Raw genomic sequence first — 23,996 nt, 5'->3', positions numbered from 1 at the left:
AGGGGATCTGGTCTGGCTATTGTGGGGAACTTCCCTGGTTTATACATGACCCTGGTGCAATTGGCTGGAGAAAGGATCTGAGTCCCCACCCCCTTACCCAGAGGCTGCCTGACCCCCAAGGACGATCTTTCTACTCTCCTGTGTGGCAGAGACCTCGTAACCCCGACAAGGCTGGACCCAGGAATCCTGGGGGGTTTGATGACCCCCAATCTTGCCATGATCACTTGAACAGGGGTTACAGTGTCCCCACTCTGGGCACTTCCCTGACCCACTCCTCATTGCATGTGCTTCAAGCAAACACCATTTATTACCCAGCAATCAGTGTAAAACACAAGGAAAGATGGGAAAGGAAAACACGTCACCCTGTTCTGTGGTGCAGGGAGATCACAACCAGCGTCTCTGGAGGGTCAGGGCAGGTCACAGTCTCTCCCTCACATGTCCCAGGCCTCCTCCCCAGGCCCTGGCTGTGCTGCAGGGACACCACGGGCTGGACACTTGCTCTGGCAGTGGCCACATGCTCTAGGTGACAGGCCCCTTGTTCCCAGTGTCAGCCCCCATGTAGGGGATATGATCCCCCCACCCCAAAAGTCTGGCCTGCAAGATCTCTTGAGGGGTGGCATCTCCTTGCACTGGGCCTTCTGCCTAGGGTCCCCCTCGCTCTCCCACGCTGCTCACTGCACCCACCTCCAGCCCCAGTGCTGCTGCGGCTCTGCCTCCAGCTCCCTGGGCTGCTCCTCTGGCTCCGCTTGCTGCAGCTCTTCTCCCAGCACAGATCTGCTCCCTGGGCAGCTTCTACGGCTCATGCTGCTGCGGCTCGGCTCCCAGCACAGATCTGCTCTGGTTCTCCACGGCTGGTGCAGCTCTGCTCCCCGGCTCTTCTCGGGCTCCTGCTCTCTCCTTAGCTCCGCCCCACTCTGGCCCAGGCAGTTCCAGCTCCCACAGAGGATGGGACCCCCTGGCCTGGTGACTCCCTCATTACACTGCCTGGCCTGTCAGTGCCGCTAACTTGGAGCTTTGGCCTCTCCCCATTGGCCCTGGGGACTGTCAGTCTCAGGGGCCTGATTTCCCATTGGCCCTTCCCCCTCCTATTGGTGCAGGGAACTAGCCAACCAAAACTCCCACTAAGCTTTAGTAAGGGGCCAACAGTCCCTTACATGAGCTGGCCCCATGAGGGTCACCAATGTGCAGAGAAGGCAGCAGGAGCTGGTCCCATGGTGTAACGGGCAGCACTCAGGACTCTGAATCCTGCAATCTGAGTTCAAATCTCAGTGGGACATTCTGTTGGCTTGTGGTAAACCTCCCAGTGCTCAACTTCCCTGTCTCCAATTGTGCAAGAGCAAATCTTTCCCCTCCTGCTGGGTGACTCACACCTCCTAGAGCCAGGTCTCTGGCTGGGGTGGCCACAATGGGTTGGGGCTCTGGAACTTGCTACCCTGATGGTTGGGATTCTTGCTGCTTCACCTGATGCCCATGAGTTTGGCCCTGGTGCTTCCTGCCACACTTTTCCTGGGGCCCACATGGCGCTTGAAGAAAGGAGGGTCAGGGCTGGGATTGATAGTCAGGGCTTGGCAGGAGGGAAGAAGATTCCCAGGCTGGAGCCCCACACACCTTCCCTCCTCCTCTGGGCACCTAGAGCAGAGGCAGCCCAGCTCTGTCTGCTGGACACCTCGGCAGAGTAGGTGAGTTCATGTAAATACAGTCTGGTCCCAAAGCCTCCCCCAACCCTGGCTCGTCACTAGCTGTCAGGGGAGAGTCATTCACACCTTGCTTCCAATTCATCATTTGAAATTCTGAGGTTGGCCAACATTGCCGAAGCCAATGCACTGACATTGTCAGCAAACACAACAGCTGGGTGAGGAAACCCGGCTTTGTCCAGACTTTTCAAACCTATTTTACGTTCTCAGGTACAAGTATTTTTCATACGTTGGATCTGCTTTTAAAGTGTGTGTTAACGTTGCAATTTCCATTCAGATTTGCAGCCAGTGACAACATTGGCACCGCTGCATGTAACTAGCTGACCACTGGGGGGGTGTTGTGGAAATTCGGGGAAGGGGTGCACAGCCCCCTGGCTGGGGGGCATATAGGGAATGCCGGGTTTCACTGAATTGAGTCTCCTACTGCAGCACCTCAGTAGGTTACATCAGAGAGGAGCTGCAGGGTCTAGGCAGTGGGATGCCTGTGCCTTTAAGAGCCCAGCCCTGGGAAGCCCATGCTGAGAGGTGCTGCCTGTGGGAGGGGAAATAGAAAAGCCCCTCTGCTCCCCCCACCCTGTTTTTGCAACCACTGGAGTCTCAGCCCCCCGGGGTAACTGTTACCCCTCTGCCCCTGCCTGTGCCGGGGTTTAACCCTCTGGCAGCGCCTCCCCCTGGGCTTAACTCCAGCTCCTTCCCCCCTCCCTGACTTTGCCCTTCAGCCCCTCTCCTAACGCTGCCTCCAGCTGCTTGACCCCCCGACCAGTCAATTTCCAACCCCTGCTCAGACCCTGGCCATCCCCCTCCTCTGATTTGCCCCCCTTTGCCCCTCTTTAATCCCTGTAAAAAGTAGGGGGGGCTGGGTCCCATTCTTTGGGGGCAGGGGGCTGGGCGCCTGGCCCCTGCCTGCCCAATGCTCATAGCGCCCCCCACGATCTTGCGGATGTTTGCCGAGTGCTGCAGGGTCACCTGAAGGGAGAGAGAGACGCGGTTAGGGGGTGATGCAGCCAAGGATGCCTCACCCAACACTGAGATGCAGCCACCTCTGGGGTGGGTTGCACAAGTCAGCAAATGAATTTGGAACAGGAAATGCACTGAAAGGACCGAGGCAGCTGCAGGAGGTGGAGAAAACCAGAAGAAGCAGGAGCCCTAGATCCCAGCCCTGCCCCTCCTTCACTCTACCCACTAACCCTCCGCCACTCCCAGAGTTGGGGGGAGAACCCAAGAGTCCTGGTCCCCAGCCTTGCCCACCCCCATATTCCATCCAACAGCTGCCCCCCCAATTGCAGGGCAGTGCCACGGGGCACACCAGGGCCTGCCTGTTTGCACAGGATGGGTGACGCCAATGCCCCAGGGTGGGGAGAAATGATGCTAAGAGAGAAGCAGGCAGCAGAGACCTCCCATGACAGAGAAAGAAGTGCTAGGGGGCGCCGTGCTGCAAGGAGTGAGGGGGGTTGGCAGGGAATGGGAGGATCTCCCCTCACAGTGGGTGCATCTGTCTCCCTGGCAATTCCTCCTCAGCCCTACCCCGGCCCAGGCTAATCCCGGCCCAGCTACCAGGGTTACATTTGGCCTGGATTCCCCAGCTGCTGGGGGAGGGGCATGGGGCTGGGGAGCATGAGCCTCTATGCCCCCTTCCCCCGACACAGCTGCATGGGAACTGACCAAAGGAGCCTGCAGCACTGCTGCCTAGAGGAAACTGAGGCACCAGCCAGTGACAGACACATCATGGCTCTCCTCATCCTCATCCTCTTTTCCATATACAACACGGGGTGTGTGTGTGTGGGGGGGGTAAACTCAGGGCAGTTGCATAGTCAACCTGTGGAACTCCTTGCCAGAGGATGTTGTGAAGGCCAAGACTATAACAGGGTTCAAAGAAAAAGAACTAGATAAATGAACAGAGGACAGGTCCATCAAGGGCTATTAGCCAGGGTGGGCAGGGATGGTGCCTGTAGCCTCTGTTTGCCAGAAGCTGGGAATGGGCAACAGGGGATGGATCACTTGATGATTCCCTGCTCTGTTCATTCCCTCTGGGGCCCCTGGCACTGGCCGCTGGCAGAAGACAGGAGGATACTGGTCTAGATGGACTTTGCGTCTGACACAGTCTGGCCGTTTTTATGTTTCCCTTGGCGCAGCAGTGACACCCAGTGGCCAATCAGGGTAACACACAGAGCATGTTTCCCTTGGAGCAGCAGTGACACCTCTTGGTGATACAGAGTAATGCACAGAAGGTGTTTCCCTTGATACAGCAGTGACACCTAGTGGCCAGGTGGCGTAATGCACAGCGTGTGTCTGCCTTCTAGGAGCAGTGACACCCCGGAACAGTCACGGTAATGCACAGAGTGTGTTTCCCACCAATCTGGGTAATGCACAGAGGTATGAATCAAGGACAGTAGAACGGTACTTAGCAGCTCATGATTTCGGGACTCACCCGAACCTACATAAAAATCGTTAGACAAGGGACATGGGTTCCAAACAATAGCAAATTAAGAGAGATTGAAAGTCATTTTTTGAGTTTACCATGGGATTGTTTTTGAAATCTGTAAATACAGATTTTATGGTTTTCCTCTCTCTTTAATTTAAAAATAGAATTATTTATTATCCTGTTACAAATAATGTGTTATACTACACCCTTAGAATATTTGAGGCATAAGTAGCAATTTTAGTTACACTTAAACAGGTCATCTCTGATCTCACTTAAAAGTTGAAAATCGTGGGAATATACTGCTGAATGAGAACCTGGCAGAAAAGTTTTGCTGGAAGAGTTAGCAGAGCAAGATTGTTAGTCACAGATCAGTGGGTGGGTTTATGCAAATTATGGACTCTAAGACCGGGGCAGGGCAGGGGGCAGTGCATGACTTTTGCAGCACATGCACCACCTCTGCAACTAACGTTTGCTATCTCACTCCATAACACCACACACAGAGCAGCCTTTTACCTCTCAGGGCTTGGCTACACTTGAAAATTGCAGCGCTGGGAGTTACAGCGCTGGTCGTGCAGCCGTGTAGGGACAGCGCTGGTGTGTGGCCACACTGACAGCTACCAGCGCTGCAGTGTGGCCACACTTGCAGCATTTGCAGCACTGTACTGAGAGGTGCATTGTGGGCAGCTATCCCACAGAGCACCTCGTCCCATTTTGGCGCTGTGGGTTGTGGGAAAGGGACGGAAGGGTGCGGGTCATTCCGCTTCCTGTCCCAACGCCCCGTGGTACATTGCTTCACATTCCAGCATTCACAGTTTTTCCGGCCACGTTTGGCGCCATTGTGAGTCTCTTTCTGTTTTTTACTCTCTGTCTGTGAATCGCGATTTCTGTGGGAAATGGAGCCCGAGCTGCTGAGGACTGTGCTGATGAGTGTCGCCAGCACAACACGTTTGGCAGTTGAGCTATTCCTTCAGCTCCAAAGTGACAGTGAGGAGTCCGACGATGATATCGATATCGAGTCGCCTGCCGCGTGTGACACTACATTGCTTGTGTCATTCACGGAAATGCTCAGCACCGTTGAACGCCGCTTTTGAGCTTGGGAAACAAGCACTGAGTGGTGGGATCACATCGTCATGGAAGTATAGGATGACGAGCAGTGGCTGCAGAACTTTCGTATGAGAAAAGCCACTTTCATGGGACTGTGTGCTGAGCTCGCCCCCACCCTGTGGCGCAAGGACACAAGATTGAGAGCTGCCCTGACAGTGGAAAAGCGGATGGCTATTGCAATCTGGAAGCTGGCAACTCCAGACAGCTACCGGTCGGTCGGGAACCAGTTTGGAGTGGGAAAGTCGACAGTTGGAATCGTGTTGATGCAAGTTTGCAGTGCAATTAATCACATCCTGCTAAGAAGGACCGTGACTCTGGGGAACATGCAGGACATTGTGGATGGCTTTGCACAAATGGGTTTCCCTAACTGTGGAGGGGCGATAGATGGGACGCATATTCCTATTCTGGCACCCCCCCCAACCTAGCATCAGAGTACGTTAATCGGAAGGGGTATTTCTCTATGGTTCTCCAGGCGCTTGTGGATCACCGTGGGCGTTTCATTGACATTTACACAGGCTGGCCTGGAAAGGTGCATGATGCACGCATCTTTCGGAACAGTGGCCTGTTCAGGAAGATGCAGGCAGGGACTTATTTCCCAGACAGGAAGATCACAGTAGGGGACGTCGAAATGCCCATTGTGATCCTTGGAGACCCCGCTTACCCGTTACTGCCTTGGCTCATGAAACCCTATACAGGGAAGCTTGACAGGAGCAAGGACCGGTTCAACTACAGGCTGAGCCGGTGCCGAATGACTGTGGAGTGTGCTTTTGGGCGTTTAAAAGCCCGCTGGTGGTCCCTGTATGGGAAGCTAGACTTGGGGGAAAGCAGCATCCCCGTGGTTATATCCGCATGCTGTACCCTCCATAATATTTGTGAAGGGAAGGGTGAAACATTCAGTCAGGCATGGACCACCGAGGTTCAAGTCCTGGAGGCTGAATTTGCACAGCCAGAGAGCAGGGCTATTAGAGAGGCCCAGCACAGGGCTACAAGGATTAGGGATGCCTTGAGGGAAGAATTTGAGGCTGAAAGCCAAGAGTAATGTTTGCTGCCTTGCATGGGACTGAAGTGCAGTGGTTACACTGTTAGAATTCTATTATCCCTAACATGATTTCCAGTGACTGTTTCTTTACTGGGATAAGGTATCTTTCACTATCTGCAATAATAAAGACTGTTTTCAAAGCCAAGATTTATTTTATTGAAAAGAAAAATACTTCATTGACAGACACACAACATTTCAGGATCCTAGGGCAGGGGGGTGGGTTGGTGAACTGTACAGTCACAAGTTTGCATATGTCCTGTCTGCAGTGCTGTGCAATGGCTGATGCACTTCAGGGTGCATATACTGCATGGTGATGGGGGTTGAGTGCAGAGGGTAAGGGTCGTAGTTCTCAGGGCTGGTTGGTGAACGTACAGGTGTTGGAGGCAGCTGGTGGCGGTAAGAACCTGGATGCTGTGGAAGGGGGTTTGGAGCTAACATTGGGGCAGAAAAGAATAAAATTTGGGACGGGGGGGGCTGTGGGGCAGCACGGGACTGCTCTGCCTGCATGGCTACGAGTGCCTGGAGAGAGTCCGCTTGGCGTGCCAGGATGCCTAGCAGCTGGTCTGTGCTTTTCCTCTTTGCCACAGCGTTTCTCCGCCAATGTCTCTGGCGGATCCTGCTGTCCCCTTCTCTCCACTCCTGCAGCTGTTTACTCTCTCAAGCAGAGTGATCAATAACTGTTTTCAGCATGTCTTCCCTGGTTTTTCGAGGCTTTTTCCTCAGATTCTGTAGTCTCTGTGCTGTGGTAGATCTGGGCAGTCCAGCAGTCAAGGTCACTTCTTGAAGGCAAAAATGGTAACATTTAACAGGGTAGCATTGTTAATTATCTCATCCAAACAGTAATTCCCACACACTGAAGGAGTTTTCAGTGTTCACTTTAGCATTCTTTTCCCATACCAAATAAGACCACACATAACACAACAGGAGACAGGAAATGGTGAGTAAGGGGTACTGAGATTGCTTCAGGGCTGTGCAGGGGTTTCTGTGCGTTGGGGACAGCAAACAGCTGCATGGGGGATCTGCACTAAACAGTCTCCCAACATTTTCCACAGGAGTTACTCCTGGAAGATATCTCGCTGCTGTGGGTCACTAGGGAAGAGCGGGAAGGTCTTCTACAGCAATGCGGATTCCGCCCTGGCCCCTATGCAGCTTGCCTGTGTGCAGCAATGGTCCCCCCACCCCTCGCGGCACAGTGGCGCGGACGCGTTAGCCTGACTGGGACAAGGACCACAGTGGATCTCCCTATAAACCTGCGCAGGCACATTGCCCACGCTCTGGCTGAAACTTTTGAGGAGATTACTGCAGCCGATTACCGCGACGTGATAGACTACATCAATGGGCTATTCCACATCTAGGCATGCATGTATGCAGCCCTAACCCCCCCTCCTCTCCCGAAACATTTCTACCCTGAAAATAAAAGACGCTTACCGGTAACTCGCTCCTCTGTTTGTCCTTCAGCAACTGCTGGCTGCTGCGATTGGCTTCCTTCCTCCTGGCTTGAGAAGAGCTCCTGGCTACATGCCTCCTGGGACTCTGGGGTGTCTTCCCCTATGCCAGTAGCTTCACTCACGGTTTCCACCCCCCCCGCCTCCTCCTCCTCCTGCTGCTCCTGTCCCCCACCCTGCTCAGAAGTGTCCATCGTGGTCCTCGGATTGGCAGTGGGGTCACCCCCAAGTATCGCGTCCATCTCCCTGTAAAAACGGCAGGTCGTGGGGGCAGCGCCGGATCGGCGGTTCCCCTCGCGGGCTTTGTAATAGGCACTCCGCAGCTCCTTTACTTTAACCCTGCATTGCAGCGCATCCCGATCATGGCCCCTATCCAGCATGGACCTTGATACCTGCTCAAAGATATCATAATTCCTACAGTTGGAGCGCAGCTGGGACTGCACAGCTTCCTCCCCCCAAACACTAATGAGGTCCAGCAACTCGCCATTGCTCCATGCTGGGGCTCGTTTGCCGCGTGGAGGCATGGTCACCTGGAAAGATTAACTGATTGCACTCCACACCTGGCTGCAGCAAACAGGAAGGGGATTTTTAAAATTCCCAGGGCACTTAAAGGGCAGGTCACCTGAGGCCAGAGCAGAAGAGTGCAAACTGATGAGCAGAGTGGCTGAACAGGAATTCTGGGATATCTCCTTATTCCCTGGAGGCCAATTAAAGCACTGGTGTGTGTCCACACCTGATGAGCAGCACTGGATCACCAGCGCTGCATTCCTTATACCCCAACAGGTGCACAGCCAGCACTGCAGCCAGGGAATTACAGTGCTGGATGTGCCTTGCAAGTGTGGACAAAGAATAATTGCAGTACTGAAAAGCCTCCACCAACACTGCAACTTGCAAGTGTAGCCAAGCCCTCAGAAACAAAATACACCATGAAAAAGATCTAATGGCATAAGCTTAAGGTAAACAATTGCAACACTAACAACAATTTGAAGAACTTCAAAACCACCTCTGTAGTTCCACTCCAGCAAGAAGATCAACAACCCCAGCTCATACAAGAGACCAATAAACAACCAATCCAAACTCCCACTATGTTTTGACATTAGGAACCCATACCCCTTAATAGTGAGTACTTTTCAGGCCAGGGTGACGCTCTCAGGCCTCAAATGCCAGGTACAGTTTTTCTGTCCTTGATCCAAAATCAACAGGAAAATACACTGGATTACTCCTGGCCTAATAACAAAGAGACTGGGCATCGCACAGCAGCTGAAATGACCATTTGGAAAAGCACTCCCATCATGCAATCCGGGGTGGGTGTAACCATGAAAATGACATCAGCCCCAAAAGGCCTTGACAACTGATCACCAACAGGTGGCAGGGTAGACTTCATAGTGACCCTGCTTCAAATAGATTGTGGCAATTAGTGTTTGTCAATAGTACAGACACCATGGGCAGGACTCCAGACTGTGATTGGCGGGTCCTGGGCCCAGTGTTAGGACCGTTTGGGTGTTTCAGTGTGTGTGTTTGCCCATTTGGAGGCATTTGGAAGTTTGGAAGGGGAGCCGAAAGAGGAGTCTTTTTCACAAGCAAGTTGGCTTTCTGCACAGGTAGGGCCCTTGGCCGTAAAGCTTAGCTCCGTCAGTGCGTCTGCATGGGGTTCCTCCAGTGCCTCAAGAGCCCGTGCTAAACTCTCGGTGTGGGCGTTTGGCTTGCGCCAGTCAGAGTGCGGTGCCTGCGTCTTCCCAGGGCCGGCTCCCGTGAGGCGCGCATAACTTGGGAGGAAAGGTGTAGAAGAGAAAGCAAGTGAAGCTGACTTCGAGTGGTGGTGCCCCTGGGCGGAGTGGTCCTCCTGCTCCTTCCTGTCGGAGGGGTGGGCTTGGGGGGTCTGGCTGTGGGCGGTGGGAGGATGGTGTCCAGGGAAGTCCCAAAGGTCACCCTGTGCCGGCGGAGTGTGAAGCCTCTCCCCTAGGTTGGGGTGCCGAGTATTAAGCCTTCCTCTGTGGCTTGGGCTGGGGAGCGTGATCCGGCGTCGGGTACATTTGGGTGGAGCTGGCGGCCGGCAAGAATTCGGGCCATCAGGTCAACCCCCTGTGGACAATGGGGGCGAGCCGGCAGGCCTGTGATTTTGGCTTCGCGGGCGGGCAGCTCAAGCCTGGCCTCCTATGAGCCTGGAAGGCAGCCGGCTGGGCTCACCCGTCTCCTCCCCGGGCCCAAGTTCCTTTCAGGCAGCAGGTGGAGCGAGGAGCCCAGGGAGGGGAGCCCAAGGAGGTGTCAGGAGCTTGGTCCTGCCCAGCGCCTGCGCCCAGCAGGGCTGTTGCCCGCTCCCGGCCCACCTGGTTTTGGCCTCTGCGACCCCTAGCAGTCAGCCAAAAGAGCAGAAGCCACCCTCTCCCTCCTGGAGTGGCCAGCATGGGGCTTGAACCCATGACCTTGGCGTTATTAGCACCATGCTCTAACCAACTGAGCTAGCCGGCCGACGGCAAGCCTTGCCTTGCCTGACCCTTTTGGAAGGAGTCACTGGCTGTAGCGGGGAACGATGTGGCCTCCATTAGCGAATGGATGGATCGAGACGCCACCTGCCAAGGTAGGGGAATTAGCTCAAGTGGTAGAGCGCTCGCTTTGCATGCGAGAGGCAGCGGGATCAATGCCCGCATTCTCCAGCAGCAAGGCAGCCCCAGGACCTTCTTTTAGAAGCTGGCTCAGCTCCTCCAGTGGCCTCCATCCCTCTCCCCGCTTGGCCTCCCAAAAAGCCAGCCCTTGCGGAGCACAAAGCTCTTCCTCCCCGGCCCTTCTCCCCCTTGCGCTGACTGGGAGGCTGGAGACAGCTGGGGGAAGTTAGCTCAAATGGAAGAGCATGGGAGAAGTAGTCAGACCCATACACACATTCTCCAGCCTGCTCTGCTCTGCTTTGCTCTGCTGGGCTGGGCTCTAGTGGGGGACCTGCACCTTTCTTTCTGAGCTCTCACTGGAGCACAATCCCTTTCCTCCTCCCTCCCTGCTAGTCTACGCCAAGCTCATTGGCCAGGAGGGAGAGCCACTCAAATACAGAATTACTCACATCCCAGGGGTCCATGAAGGGAATGAGGAGATGGGCGGGGTGGCACGCAATACCAGCTCAGCTGAGACCGTGAGACCTCGCAGCCTCCTGATCTCAGGCAGCATGGCAGCCATGGAGCAGAGCAGAGCACGCAGACAGCTTGGAGACAGCCAAAGCGGGGAAGGGCTGCGTTGGTCTGGAAGAGGGAGTCGGTGGCTGTCTATCCTGGCGGAGGCAGGGTCGTTTTGCTGTATGCTGGGCCGGGGGCCAGGGAGTCTGCTAGAGTTGCTGAGCTGGGCCTGCTCCTGGCTTTGCTTGGGTTAGAGGAAAGTGGTGAAGATAGGAACGGCCCTCCTGGGTGAGACCGATTGTCCATCTAGGCCACTATCCCGTCTTCTGACAGTAACCGATGCCAGGCACTTCAGAGGCAATAGCCAGAGCAGGCAATCGTCAAGTGATCTATCCCTGCGTTGTCTTCTGAAGTTTGGTGCTTGTTTCAGGGGCTAACTCTCAGCCCAGACAAACTCCAGGGAGGGAGCGTTGGTGTTTGTGCCGAGGAGCGTGGCTGGGACTCGGACCCCCTTCCCCAGCTCTTGGTAGCGCCCCGCCCCCGTTTCAGGCTGTGTTCTGCTTAAGGCCACAGAGCCCTTGCCTTTTTTTGCCCGGTGCCTGAGAGTCAGGCCAGCTGCGGGGAATTAGCTCAAGCGGCAGAGCGCTCGCTTTGCATGCGAGAGATAGTGGGGGACGCTGCCCGCATTCTCCGAGCCTGTCGACTAAGGGCTCCTGATGAGCGTGGTGGACGGGAGAGTCGGCCATCTGACGTTTGGCCTTGCTGCCCGTAGCGGTACAGCCGAAAAATCAAAAGCCATCCTCCCCAGGCCCACAGCCACCCAGGGGCTCCTCTGCACCATCTTGCCTGAGCGGGTGGAAGTGGAGCCTGGAACTGAGCTGATGCGCTGAGGGTTATTTGCACTGTGCGCTTCACATGGAGGTGAAAACACGGGGCACAGATCTTTGAGCACAACCCTCGTGCTGAGGAATGGGTGAGTGGGGTGGGGGCTGCATAAAGAGAGACCTTCTCTCCCTTGCGGGGCTGCAGCGGCTCTTCACAGGGGCAGTCCCACTGCCCAATTGGTACCAGAGTTTTGAAAGCCTCCTTTTCTGGCCTGGCTCCCCTCTCTTTAGGGAGACTGGTGACCCCAAACTTCCCAGAAACCATCATAGTGAGGCCAACCTGAGCACAGGCACCTGCTCAGCACCCCGGGGTGCAGCCCTGAACTCCGGCAATCAGCTACGCTCAGCTGCCCACCCAACAAGCGTTACACGCAGGAGCCTTCATGCCCCGCGTGTTCAGGTCCCTCCCAGTGCCAGCTTTAAACTCCGCGGCTCAGTTCTAAGCGTTGGCCACACGGGGGCAGCCTGGAGCTCAGCCAACGCCTCCCGTTGCTGGTTGCGTTTCCCGCTCCTCGTGGCAGGTTCACACCCCGAAGGCAGATCTCTGAATCGGAGCCGAACCGTTCCCCAAATCCAGCGCTTTAGCAGCAGCTTTGCTAGGAAAGCGCTGACGTCCCCAAGTAACGTAAGAGCCAGAGCGCTGTGTCCAGGACCTTCCATTGGGCCCCTCACCGTGGTGTCTGTCAGGCGCAAGGAGAAACCAGGGAAATGTTTTCATGGTGTTTAAGGGCAGAAGGGGCCATTATCTCAGCTAGTCTGACCCCCAAATAACACAGAATTACACCATGACACGTACTGATCCCACAGACCTTAGATAGATCAAAGCGTTTCAGCCCTCAGGAAGGAGGCTAAACTGGGTACCAGAGGCAGCGAACAAGGGGCCCCCAAGGCAATGGCAGGGAGCTGACGAGGTGAAATATGCCCAGATGATCCCAGCAGGCGACCCACCCCCATTCCACAGAGGTGGGAGTCCCTGTTCCTCCTGCCCTTAAGAATCTCTGGTGGTAAGTGGGTACCCCCAGTTCCCCAGATAAGAATCCTCCATGTGGTTTCCCTGGCTTCACCTCCAGATAAGAACATTGTGTGGAGGGGGTGGGAGGAAGGTTGTCTGGCAGATCTGTAAAGGGGGACTGTGTCTCCCTGTCTGGCCCAGGCTCCTGGGAGGAAGTGATCTCAGTGTGTCTGGCTGTCTCCATTCCTCCCACCCATAAGAATCCCTGGTGTGTGGGTGCACCCTAGACCATTAAGGATCTCTGGTGGGTGGGTGTCTCTCTGCCCTAGTCAGGATCTCTGGGGCAAAGAGACTTTGACTGACCCAGGCTGGGCTGCCATCATGGAACAGACCAGGTCCTTCTGTGGAGGTTTTGCGTTCCTCCAAGGACGTGATCTCAGTGTGTGTGGGTGTCCCTGTCCCTTCAACCCTTAACAATCCCTGGTGCGTGGGTGCGCTGGGCCCCATTACAATCCCCTCTGTCTTACCCCCCATGAGGTATCCGGTGGCTGTGGGTGTTCTCCATGCTACTGGGGGTGTCTGGTGCCCCTGTCCCTCCTGGTTAATGGAGTGTGTGGGTGTCCCCCCGCCCGTTAAGGATCTGTGTTGTGCGGATGCCCCCGTTCTTCTCATTAAGAATGGTGCAACGGAGCATATGGGTGTGTCCCCCACCCCATGAACTAGCTCCCGTGTGTGGTTCCCCTGCCCCCATCCAGGCTCTGTGGTGTGTGGGTGTCGCTGTTCCTCTTTTCAAGTGTTGCAGAGGGGTGTCCCTCCTCCCAATTCAGAATCCCCAGCGTGTGGGTGCTCTGCGGGGGGTGTCTGTATAAAAAGAGACCGTGTCTCACCATCTTGCCCAGGCTACACTGCAGGGGCTATTCACAGGTGTGATCCCACTACTGATTGGCACGGGAGTTTTGACCTGCGCTGGTTCACCTCTCCTTAGGCAACCCAGGGACCCCAAACTTCCCCGGGATCACCCTATTAATGCTGAACTTAGTGCGGACACCCGATCGGCACAGCCCCCTGCATCCCAGAACTCCTGAGCTCAAGCGATCCGCTGGTCTCAGCCTCCCCAGGTGCTGGGATCACAGGCACCAGCCACAGGGCCCGGTGTGTGTTATAGCCTGGCAGCTGGAGCTTTAAACTCTGCTTGTGAGCTCTGTGCCTTGGCCAGACGGGGACAGCCTGGTACTGGGAAATGCTCCTGCTTCCCCAACCCCCCTCTCATGTCGAGGTGCAGGCGCCGCTGTCCTCCCAGGTAAGATCCCGGATGTTTTGGTGCCCCCATCCCCCGTCCAGGTGTCCGGGTACCTCTGCCCCCCATACAGAATCCTGGGTGTGTGGGTGTCCGTCCCTCTGCAGAGGATCCCGAAGTGTGGATGCCCTTGTCCCCCCCTACAAGATCCTGGGTGTGTGGGTGCCACTCTCCCTCCCCGTAGATCTCTGGTGGGTGGGTCCCCAGGGTGTGAGTGCTCCCAGCCCCCGATACAGGCTGGGGGGGTGTAACTGGCTCTCCCTGTCCTGCCCAGGCGGTGCTACAGCCGCTGTTCCCAGGGGCAGCGACCCCACTGTCATTCTGCAGCTTTAACCTGCTCCAGGGGTGACTTGCTTCCCCCTCCTTTGGGAGCCCGGGGACCCCGAACTTCCCAGAGTCACCTAATTGATGCTGAGCTGAACTGTCCCTTGTGCAAAGCAGGAGGCCAAATTCCAGGGAAACAATGGACAAGCAGGGGGCCCTGGGCACATCCAGCCCTGGCTGTGAGATGTTCCCTCTCCCCTTTTCTTTATGCCCCTGTTGTTATTTCATGGATTGTCTGGGATGGGGGAAAAGCTGAGTTCACTCCAGCTGGAGGGGGAAGAACCCTGAAAATCTCAGGCCCCAACCCCTGCTACCAGGATCACTGAGGTGCTGGGAATCTGCATGGGAAAGGGACGGTGTGAATTGTCAAGGTGGGGAATGAATAACAATCTACAAGATCCACCGCATTAATCACTGACACAGGCTAATCCTGCCGCAGATAGAAGGGAAACTGGGAGTGATTCTTTGCTGTTCAGCCATGGAAACAGTGACCCAATTGCACCGCAGTGAATGTGCTGGGGAAAGCTGGACTTTACAGGCAGGTGGAAAGAGCAGATCCTAGAAACACCTGGAGCTCCCCACAGCACTGCTGCCACCGGGGTCAGGTGTTGAGCGACTCACAGCGCCCCTCCCCTCCCATTACATTCCAGCAGGGGGTGGCAGCACCCCCCACCCAATGCAGGGGAGAGGGCTGAGTGTATCTCTGCACCCTGAGCCCAGGGCACCCACTCTCTCTGCCCCACACATCGAATCTGGCCTTGCAGCAGAGTGACCCCTAAGAACCAGCAACTTCCAGGACAGCAGATTTGGCCTCAGAGCAGGGAATGTGTCCCTCATGCTGCTTTTAGGCCACTAGGTGCTCTGGAAACAGGAGGCCTCTGAATGTAACCTATAGCACAAATGGCCCATCTGGGGATGTAGCTCAGTGGTAGAGCATATGCTTTGCATGTAAGAGGTCCTGGGTTCAATCCCTAGCATCTCCAGGTTCTTTTCACCCTGCTGCTTTGCTCATGCCCTGCAGGAGTTTCAATCCTGCTCAGTGAGGGGCAAGTGCCAATTGCATGGAAGGTCTGGGGGGGTTTCTGCTCCTAAGTCTCCTCTGCACATTTAAGATTCCCACCTGCTGTGCTGCTTGGGACAAGGGTAGATGAGAAGGGCAAATCCTCCAGCACTGGAGGGAAAGGTCCCATCTGCACAGACTGAGAGGCAAAGACTAGACTTATTTCTTGTCTGGGGCCAATCTTTTCACCTGGTACAGCCCTTGTTCCAGCTCAGGTGGTAGCTAGGGGATGTCTCATGACTGCAGCATGTTTGTTCAGTTCCACCCCCTTATAGAGCTTTGGTACAAGGCAGGAATCTTTTGTCTCTCTCCTGGGGAAAAGCCCCAGGTTTAAGATGGATTCCTGTACCAGGTGACATGGTCACATGTCCTGTGAGACCCTCAAGCCTTCATTCTTCCTGGCCTGACTCACAGATGGTGCAGGACAGAGCCATCTCCAGTCAATTGTCCTGGTTAATGGGAGCCATCAAGAGTCCAAACCACTATTAATGGCCCATACTTTGCATCATTACAACAGGACCTCAGAGTTATAGTTCATATTTCTAATTCCAGATCCAAGAATGATCGGTTCATACAATAGGATGAATACACACAGTAGATTATAAGCTTTGTAATGATACCTTACAAGAGACCTTTTGCATGAAGCATAGTCCAGTCACTTTATATTCACACTCATTAGCATACTTTCATAAAATCCTATGGAGTGCAACTTCACAGCAGGGAAAGGGTTTTACTGCGGCACCTGGGAGCAGTTGAGTTTCATGTTCAGGCTGTGGTATGAGTTCCTCCAGGTTTCTCGTAAGCACACAGGGACCTTCGCGGGTGCTCTCGATACAGGAATGGCCCAGATATGATAAAGTGATGGGAATTGCATTTTCCTTTTTTATTTCTGTATTTCCAATGACATTTCTGTTTGTGATTTCATTTTGCTTTGTATAACTGTGTTTTCTCCTGGATTTGATATTTAACAAAAAAAAGAATACGGCCTCAGGGCACCAGATGGAGGAGCAGGCGGGGCTAGGACTGCTAAGAGAGTGAGAGTAGCAGGTTTTCTGTATAGTTTCCTGCCCTCATTTTTCTTGACTAGTTTCTCTTCTGTACGAAATTTGCTTTCTGTAGAATGTGAGCCTGGCTAGCTCAGTTGGCAGAGCATCAGCCTTATAATTTGAGGGTCCAGGGTTCAAGTCCCTGGTGAGGCAAAGAAACACTTTCCCCCTGTGACATACCCAAAGAGTTTCAGAAGGACTCTCCTTGACTTTAGTTTTTCCTTTTCAGGACATGGCCTTTCCCAGGAAGGGCCCTTTAATGCCTGGGACTGAAGGTGCTACTGCCTCTGCTGTCCACTGGCCTCACAGTCTGGAGGAAGAAAGGCCTCTGGGCCTGCAGCAAAGTGCTGTGTGCTGACTTTTTCAGCAAATGCAGGGCTGGCCAGAGAGGCATGTTCCCACTGAGTCCTCCCTGCCAGAAAAAATTGTCCCCAGAGACAGGGGCGGCTCCAGGCCCCGGCACGTCAAGCGCTTGCTTGGGACAACAAGCCACAGGGGGCGCTCTGCCGGTCACCGCGAGGGCGGCAGGAAGGCTGCCTTCGGCGGCATGCCTGTGAAGGGGCCACTGGTCCTGCGACTTCGGTGGACCTCCCGCAGGCAAGCTGCCGAAGGCAACCTGCCTGCCGTGCTTGGGGCGGCAAAATGCCTAGAGCCGCCCCTGCCCACAGAGTCCTCCCTGCTGGAAGTCTACAGTAATCAACAGGTGCTCTGCTGGTCCCATGGTGTAAGGGCAGCACTCAGGACTTTGAATGCTGCAATCTGAGCTGAAGTCTCAGTGGAATCTGAGAACAATTCCTGTGTCACAAACCCTGCTGGGTCTTCCAAAGCTCTATATTGCTTTCTCAAAGGCCATGAAAGCCACTACGAAAGGTTTTTTTCTCCTGCTGATAATAGCTCACCTTAACTGATCACTCTCATTATAGTGTGTATGGCAACACTCAATTTTTCATGTCCTCTCAGAGTGTGTGTGTGTATTTTCCGGCTGTATTTTCCACTGCATGCATCCAGTGAAGTTGGTTTTAGCCCAGGAAAGCTTATGCTCAAATAAATTTGTTAGTTTCTAAGGTGCCACAAGTACTCCTTGTTCTTTTTGCAGATAAATTAATGGAGGTTAAGTCCATGAATGGCTATTAGCCAGGATGGGTAAGGAATGGTGTCCCTAGCCTCTGTTTGTCAGAGGGTGGAGATGTATGGCAGGAGAGAGATCACTTGCTCATTACCTGTTAGATTCAGTCCCTCTGGGGCACCTAGCATTGGCCACTGTTGGCAGATAGGATGTGAGGTTGGATGGACCTTTGGTCTGACCCAATATGGCCATTCTTATGTTCTTATGAAGGGAGGGGCAGAGCACTCGGACAGAGCTTCTGTAGTGTAGTGGTTATCACGTTTGTCTAACATGAAAAAGGTCCCTGGTGCAGACATATGTGGGTTTAATTTTCCCAGCTCCTACTGACCTGTCCCTGCTGTTGTAGGAGCAGCAGTGATTTCTATGCTCAGAAGGTCTGTTATACTTCCCCTGCTCCCACTTTTGTCTCCTTTCCCTCTCTGAATGCCTGTGAAGTGGCTTTTCCCCTCCCGCTCCCTCCTGGAATGCTCGTGGGATGAAGGGGCTGGTTGAAAAGCAGAAGAGCTCCCAGGTAGACAAGGTGTCTGGGACGCTAATTAGGCAGCGATCACACACCCAGAGCATGGACACTGCCCAAGGTGGAGTGTGACCAACCAGATGCAGCCAAGTCATCTCTAGTCGCAGGCCATGAGGTGCAGGCCCTTAAAAGGGGAAGGGGCCCTGTGCTCAGGAGAGCACTCACAAGCTTGTACCTCCAGTGAATGCCCTTTACCCTGACCGCCTGGCCAGCGGTTCTCTGCGTTGTATTTCATTGTGCCTCAGGAAGACTTACCTTCATTGCACCGTCCATCACGGTGCTGTGGGACACTTACCTTGTAGAATCCTGACATCTCCAGTGCCGTGTCCTGTGAGTGTGACACCCCCCGCCCCCCCTTCTTTTGAGCTTAGCTATCAATATAATAAATGTGCTGCTTTCTGCCAAACTCCGGTGGGTCATTAGTGCTTCCTACGCTGACTAGCTGGCCCAATTTCGGGTAACACCTGCGATAACCCCAATCCCTGCATGGCAGAGGGTGGTGAAATGAGCTGAGGAAAAAGCCTTGGCATCAGCAGGGGAAAGCTAGCGGATCTTGGCCAGTCACCTTTTGAAGCCTTGTGGCTTGGTCTCCTCTGCCCTTGGAGATTGGCCTATGGCGGCCGGCTCTTCTGCGTGACTTGCCAAAGGAGGAAGTGAGGCAGGAATGGGGCAAAAGAGGAAAGTCGAGCTGAGGAAGGCAGGGCAGAAGCTAAGCGCCTCAGTGCGGCTAAGTGGGGTAAGTAGAGCACCACCAGTCGTTCTGCAAAGCCTGGGGAGGTGTGGTTGGCTACTGGGAGGTAGAATCTTGTGCCTGCCTCTTGGCTTCCCAGGGATGGCTACTTGCAGCCTAGGAGAAGGACAGTTCTGGGTGAAAGGAAGACAAGCAAAGCTCTGGGAGGAAATTTGGGAGCAGGGTGCTGGCTCTGCGCTGGGGGAGGGGTTTGGGGTGCAGGAGGGGTGGCGCTTACCCCGGGCACTGCAGCTCCCAAAGTGACCGGTACACACAACCCTGCAGCAGCAGCTCCTAGGTGGGTGGGGCCAGGGGGTCTCTGTGTGCCGCTGCCTGCAGGCGCTGCCCCCAGAGCTCCCATTGGCTGCAGTTCCTGGCCAATGGGAGCTGTGGAGTTGGTACTCAGGGCAGGGGCAGTGAATGGAGACACTCCCCCGCCCCAGGGGATGCTGGGACATGCCGGCCATTTCTGGGAGCGGCATGGAGGGACGGAGGCAGAGTGGGCAGGGAGCCACCTCAATGCTGCTGGCACATCTCTGCACACCCATGGGGGGAGGGGAGCAGAGGGCCTCCATGTGCTGCCTGGGATAGGGGCAGTGCACAGAGCTGCCTCCCCTCCCGGGTCTATTACAGGAGTGGGTGGGTGGGGTCTTTTGGCCTGCAAGGTGCAGCAGGTCGGACTAGATGATCACATTGGTCCCTTCTGACCTTAAGGGCTCTGAGTCTAACAGGGAGAGGGAAGTAAAGGGGAAAAAAATAAAAAATAAACCAAACATTGTAATACCAGGATGACTCCACCTGCTCATTGTATAGTCCCACCACTTTCTTCCTCCACTGGGTGTTTAATGACCTGCAGCACATGGATTCTCTCGTTCCATTGCTAAACTGATACAATGTGACTGAAATTAAACCCATTCCCCGCAGAGAAAACATCACATCCCTGCATTGGCTGGGAATCAAACCCACATCAATGGCTTGGGAAGCAGCTATGCTCACCACTATACCACCAAGGCAGCTGGTAAAAGTACCACTTACACTTGCCCAATGAGGCTAGACCTGAATCGAGGCGTTTTACTGCCTGTTAAAATGTACTGGGGTCTCATCACTAAGAAAAAACAAACTACCTCTATCTTCACCTGGGTTTGAACCATCAGCCTCTCAATTAGGTCACCAAAGTGGTTAATCACAGACACAGGTAACTACCCTACACTTCCCAAGCTTGTCTATGAAGCACCTACAGGGGCACACCTGGCTAGTGACGGAGGTGCACTGCTGGGGTTATGAGTTAAGGCCTCACCCAAAGCATCGGTTTTCATTAGCCAGGGAGCTTCCCCCAGTCACTTTGTCTAATTCACATGGAAAGTGCCAGACGAGGGAGATGAGAGTAAATTCTAAACTCTGAAATGCGGAGGTGGCCCATAGATTGGTATAAGGTGTTTGAAGAGAAAAAGCTCTAAGGATATAAAACCAGACAGTCTCCAGGGGCAGGTGCGGTACAACGCCTCAACAGGGAGCCATTTTGGGGAGGGGGTTTCACTTCCTCTGTTCAATGTCCTGAGAGGTATTTTAAGATGAAGATAACGCCATGGCTAACAGTTCACTGGCACGTCCTGGGTTAAAGAAAGGAAGGGACTTGGGTTAATAGTCGGAAGATTTGTGTTACCGTCACTGTCTGACCCCCCTTCAGTGCAGAGGTTTGTACTTTGTGGGTGGAACGCACAGACTCCTGGAGAGCAGAGGCAGCTGTTCCCATGGCAGAGAGCCTGGCACTTAGGAGACTTTCTACACTTGCTGTTTTGAAGCAATTCAATAAAATAACGGGGGAGCTACAATGTCCAGTCCAAAATTTCAGCCCCCCCCCGGTGCAAAAATGCTATTTGAGGATCTAAACAGGAGGCTTCCGGCGCTAGGACACCTGACCAGAGAGCTCAGTGGGGGGTGTAAGAGCTGCTGACTCTCAGGGTCCTGGGCTAAATCCACTTGCAGGGGGAAGTGTTTTGATTTACTTGATGGATAATGAGCACCAGCTACCATGCTCCGGCCACCCCAGGAGTGCTGCTGCCAGGGGCCACCAAGCTGCGGCTGCTCCTGCTGCCCACGGAACCACAGGAGGGAGATGATTTTTTGACAGTGACGGACGCCTCATCCTAAAGGCCTTTGTCTGCCCCCTTCTAGTGACTGTTTGGTACAGGAATGCAGCCCTCACTCCTGAGTCTCTCCTGGGGAAATAATGTTTCTGTGCAAAACACCAAAGCTTTTGACAGAAAGGAAGAAAAGGAAATGGCCACACGATGGGACTAGGACATAAGGAATGAAACACAAGATGCTTCTCCCATGTGCATTGACTTTGAACTTTGTTGTTTGCGGTATTGTTGTATCCATCAGGGGTGGCTTTAGCCATTTTGCCACCCCAAGCACGGTGGCACGCCGCGGGGGGGCGCTCTGCTGGTCGCCGGTCTCGCGGCTCTGGTGGACCTCCCACAGACGTGCCCCCCGTGGCATGCTGCCCCAAGCATGTGCTTGGTGTGCTGGGGCCTGGAGCCGCCCCTGGTATCCATGTTGGCAGGGGCAGCTCTAGGATTTTCGCCGCCCGAAGCAGGGCAGCACGCTGCAGGGGACGCTCTGGCGGTCGCTCGTTCAGCGGCTCTGGTGGACCTCCCGCAGACGTGCCTGCGGATGCTCCACCAAAGCCGTGGGACCAGCGGACTCTCTGCAGGCACATCTGCGGGAGGTCCACCAGAGCCGCCTGCCGCCCTCCCACGGCACGCTGCCCCAAGCTCGCACTTGGCGCGCTGGGGTCTGGAGGCAGCCCTGCATGTTGGTCCCAAGACATGAGACACAATGAGGAGGGGGTCACATAATATCTTTTAAAGGATCAAGGAAGGGAGTATTATTTACTCCTTCTCATAACACAAGAACTAGGAGGGGTCACCACATGAAATGAATAAGCTGAAGGTTTGAAATGAACAAACTTCCCTCAATCTGCTGGCAATGCTTCTACTAACGCAGCCCAATCTGCTGTTAGCCTTCTTGGCAACAAGGGTGCTGTTGACTCATATGCAGCTTCTCATCCACTGTAATCCCCAGGTCCTTTTCTGAAGAACTGCTGCTTAGCCAGTCGGTCCCCAGGCTGTAACAGTGCAGGGGATTCTTCCTTCCTAAGTGCAGGACTCTGCACTTCTCCTTGTTGAACCTCCTCAGATTTCTTTTGGCCCAATCCTCCAATTTGTCTAGGTCACTCTGGACCCAAACCCTGTCCTCCAGCGCTTGGATTCTTTACATGCTTTCACAGAGTGAAGAGCACATGTTCCATGATTTCATATGGCAGAGTTTTATGCTATAGGGAGCTTTCCCTGTGTGAATTTGACAGGTGAATCAACATAGAGACGTATTGTGACCCTTCTCAGGGAGCTGAGGGCTGCGAGTTTCCTTGTTGCCACCTTCCACTAGGAAGAGGGAGTTTTGCATTTGGCAGCTGGACGTTAGTGACCAAACTCACCCGCCCATCAGGCACTCAAGGACCCTCCTCTGAGCTACAGCAGCCATCCTAACCCCTGAATTCCTTCAATGTGTCCCCCTCTGGGGTCCAGCCCGGATCACCAGATACTCAGAGAAATCCCAGATTCTCTCTGCCCAAAGCAATGGTATATCCCAGGTTACTAGTTTTACTGTGGACCACTGCTACTGTATCTCACACAGCACTTGAGTATAGTTATCAAACAAGCAGAAATTTATTTAACAACCGATACAGATTTAAACAAACAAATGTGAGTGATGGAAACCAACTGTTACCAACTAAACAAAATCAGAAAATGCAACTTACACTTTTTAATAGTTACCTTTCCTATCTAAGTAGAGTCTCACCTCACACTTCAGTCAATTTCACTGATTGCTAGTCCCTAGGCGCCACGGCCCTGCCTTTCATGAAGCATCACTGGTCATTAGGAATCTCCTTGGTGAATGGACCCAGAGTGTTTTTCTCCACCCTGCTATGAACTGAATCAGTCTTTTGTCTTTATTCACAGAAAGGATGATCTCCTCATTCTCATATTGTCCTTGTCACTTCCACAGGGTTTTGATGTCTATAATTTGTCTTTGATGGTTTTCCATTGGCTTTTCTGGGTTGGTGCAGAGGCTGACAATGGAGCAATACATCACATAACTGGCTAGCAAGGAACAGGTGCCAATTCCCTCCCACTTGAATGGGCCGTTCCCAACAAGACCTATGGTTGGGGTGACTCACTTTCACAACAATGCCATATGGGCATAATTTTCCATGTACTCACATTACCTCTTAACTATGACTTGGGCACACCTCTCGCAGTAAGTAGGAGTATCAATAATTTACAAGCTTTCAGTAGAGATCTCACTGCTATGCTTCCTGGATAAATATCATAAAAGCAGTGTCTTAGGTGTGGCGAGTTTGTCAGGTCTGACACAGGAGTTGCTTGTGAAGAACAGTGACCCCTTTGCCAATTGGCACCAATGAGCTTTTGTCACAGATGCACTGAGCTATACAGTCACCCCCTGATAGAACAGAAAGGCCAGCACAAAAAACAGAGAGAGGAACAATAAGATACTAAAATGACAATGGCTGGAACTCTCCATTTCTCTCAGTCTTTGCATTCATGGGCACTCAGAGCTGTAGCTACAGTTGAGGAACCGGGTGATCGGACAGCTGGCTCAGCCCTCCATACGAGTAACTCACACACATAGGGAGATGGGTCAAAATTGGAATTGATGTTAAGGCTGTGTCTACACTTCGAACACTGGAAATATTCTTCTGACAACCTAACACTGTCTACACTGGGGCTCAGGTCACATTAACTACTTCTCTCAGTGCAGAGGACTTTTCACACCCCTTGTTGCCTGATTTGGGGAGGGTTAGTAGGGACAGTGGAATTTATCCACTTAATTTAGTTGTATTTAATAATTAATTTTCTAATTAATTAATAATGTCAATAATAATTGATAGATATTAATAATATGGGTATGGCTCGCCAATATGTGTGATCAGAAGATAAAAGTTCGTCTTGAATCAGGCTTCACAGAATTTAATACAAGGAGATTGGGGTATATTACAGGAATTTAGACAGAGACAGAGTTTAGTCAAACAAGACCTTTTATTTAAAATCAATAAAACAAGAAGTAAATGTAAAATGTTAAAAGCAGTATGAGATTACAAAGTTACAAAATATCACAGTTCTTTAAGAGATATGATATGATATTACACAGTTCTAAATGCACTTTGCAGC

The 23,996-nt window shown here is 53.4% G+C and overlaps 4 non-coding genes and 1 pseudogene across 4 annotated transcripts; 3 read left to right on the top strand and 2 right to left on the bottom strand.

Annotated features, from left to right (window-relative positions):
- The window catches only part of LOC123360056, a 94,838-nt pseudogene that overhangs the window by 65,429 nt on the left and 5,413 nt on the right, over positions 1 to 23,996 (bottom strand).
- TRNAI-AAU lies at positions 10,100 to 10,173 on the bottom strand. The gene has a single exon. It is a non-coding gene; the product is annotated as a tRNA-Ile (tRNA).
- TRNAA-UGC lies at positions 10,286 to 10,358 on the top strand. The gene has a single exon. It is a non-coding gene; the product is annotated as a tRNA-Ala (tRNA).
- TRNAA-UGC lies at positions 15,174 to 15,245 on the top strand. The gene has a single exon. It is a non-coding gene; the product is annotated as a tRNA-Ala (tRNA).
- TRNAI-UAU lies at positions 16,449 to 16,521 on the top strand. Its single transcript has one exon. It is a non-coding gene; the product is annotated as a tRNA-Ile (tRNA).

This window comes from Mauremys mutica, unplaced genomic scaffold (genome assembly GCF_020497125.1).
Source record: "Mauremys mutica isolate MM-2020 ecotype Southern unplaced genomic scaffold, ASM2049712v1 Super-Scaffold_100210, whole genome shotgun sequence".
In the NCBI taxonomy this organism is placed as follows: domain Eukaryota; kingdom Metazoa; phylum Chordata; order Testudines; family Geoemydidae; genus Mauremys; species Mauremys mutica.
Note: the sequence above shows the minus strand (reverse complement) of the source record. Positions and strands in the feature narration are given on the sequence as shown.